The following is a 2,500-nucleotide window of genomic DNA, read 5'->3' on the forward strand; positions in this document are numbered from 1 at the left end:
AAGGGGAAAAGGGAAACGTTCTCGGGAACTTGCTGGGGGAGGTTGAAGGCCATTTCTTGGTAAAGCCTTTTCCCTGCCTCCCAAAGCCCGAAAAACTAAACTCTAAGCCCCCTCCAGATGACTGCGCCCCGATCAGGGGATGGATGGATCATCTCGATCATGTTGGGGTTGGGAAATTTGGGGCGAGTATTTGAACAGTTTACCAGGAACCCCTCCAACAGTTGTTTGGATGAAAGCGTGTCAAAATTACCTGTGCCAGATCCACCCATCAGGGGAACCTCCTACTCTAACGAGGTTGGATGGTTTTTTCCAAGCTGAAAGTAGGAAAACTGCAGGCATATGTGAACCCCTGCTAAACTGCTAAAGGCTGGGGGTGAACCTATGGCTCGGGGCCCGAACATCTGACTGCCATCGGGCACTGGTACCATTCCCCTTGCCTGCTGGGGCATGGTCATCCCTCTCGGGAAGGGGAAAGGGATCGCTGGGATTGTAGAAACTTCCGGGCATTACACTGCTCAGCATACCGGGCAGTTTTTTCTTCCCCACATTTTTCTGAGACCAAAGCGTCGGGTTTACTTTGGCAAGCCAAAATAACCGAATACTAGCGCTTTGAAAATTGTGGAATGCCTTTGTGATTTTGGGGGGGTTGCTTGCCCCCCTACATTCCCCCGGAAAAGGCTTGTGGGAATCGTTGGGGGTGACCTAAACTCGGGGGTTTCCCCCCTTAACGAGGTGGGGCAAGGCTTGTCCTTGCCCCAACACTTATCAACCCCCTGTAGGACTGGAAAAGGGCAGAGCTACTACCAAAGTCAGTGGGAGCAAAAATAGGCAATTCAAGGTCTCGCCCTTTGTTTTGCCGATGAGGGTTGGTTTCCCTTTTGACCCCTTGGAGTCACTTGGATCTTGATGCTTAGCAATGAGGTAAAGCCCTTGGGCCCTAGACGTCTCCTGGCCCAAACCCAAGATCAGGACTTTGGGGGCCTGTTGGGGAACCCCATTCAGTCATCCTGCTTGCAGCGAGGATTTTGGAAGTAACGAGAGTTTTACATACCTTGGAAGGTAGTCCTTTTCTTGGGCTGTCGACCAAGAAAATAGATGGGAAAATCTGGAACAGGGGCCCTGAACTTTTATCAACAAAAGCATTTGGAGATGTTGGTACCTATGCGAGGACCAAACTAAGTGTCTTCAAAGGCCCCTTTATACTGCCTTTTTTCTCTATGGAAGCGAAACCTGGGCTATCCAGTGTCTTGAAATTCGTCTTGATGCTTTTGTAACAAGTCCCTTTTTCCCGGATCTGGGGTTTAAAATTGGCAGGACCACGTTCCCCAAACCGACGGTTAAACCCTTTAGACTGGCATGGGACCTGTCACTTGCATAATTCGGGATTGCCAAATCGGCTATATGGGCCCTAGCCATTTCCCTTGGTGACCCTGCCCACGGCTGTTCTTTGCGATACAACTCTGGGTGGAGGAGGCCTGTGGGACACCCGGGGTCATGGTTGGACAGCTCGACGCACCTGTCCGTGGAATTAGAGATGGGCCGTGGGCCTGCCTGGGACTCGCCTCGAGGAATCCTCGTGGTTGGGAAAGGGTGGGGCGGCCATGCGCCCCCCTCGGCGTTAGCCCCCTTTATGATGATGAGGTTATATTATTACTATATTATATATTATATATATATATATATATTAATTATATATTTTAATAATATATATATAATTATATATTTTTATTAAAAATTCATATTTTTTATTTAAATATATATAATATATATATAGTATTTAAAATATATAAAATATATATAATATAATATATATATATATATATATATATATTTTTAGTGTGTTTTGTGTTTTTTGTGTGTGTGGTTGTGTTTGTGTGTGGTTATGCAGTGTGTGACATATACATAAATTTTTTTTATTGTATGTATGTAGCTTGTGTTGTGGTGTTTGTGTGTGTGTGTGTGTGTGTTTGTGTGTGTGTGTGTGTGGTGTGTGTGGTGTGTTGTTTGTCTGTCTGTCTGTGTGTGTGGTTTTCATATCAGAGATGGCAGTATCGCGATACATGTATTTGTTTGTGCATTGGGGTTTTTTCTACCATAGTATCACGTGTTTTACCATATATAATATAATAATATATATATATAATATATATATATATATATATTAAAATATATTATATATATATTATACAGTGACGTCAGGACTTTGTTTTTCTGGTGCTAGTGCAGCGTATCAGGGGCACATATTTTTTAATCGACGTTTTCGGATTAAACAACAAATTCATTTTGAAGCCATTCTCTTGGGAAAGTCGAATATATACTTACTTAAAATAAAAGCAAAAAAATCCTAAAATGGGTCTTTTAAAACTTGAAAACTGAAAATAATTATATTAAATTATATATATATATATTTTATATATATAATATATATTATTATTATATATATATAATAAATATATATTATTTTTAAGGTGTGTTTTTGGTGTGTGTTATATATATATAT

This window comes from Penaeus monodon, unplaced genomic scaffold (assembly GCF_015228065.2).
Source record: "Penaeus monodon isolate SGIC_2016 unplaced genomic scaffold, NSTDA_Pmon_1 PmonScaffold_791, whole genome shotgun sequence".
Lineage (NCBI taxonomy): Eukaryota > Metazoa > Arthropoda > Malacostraca > Decapoda > Penaeidae > Penaeus > Penaeus monodon.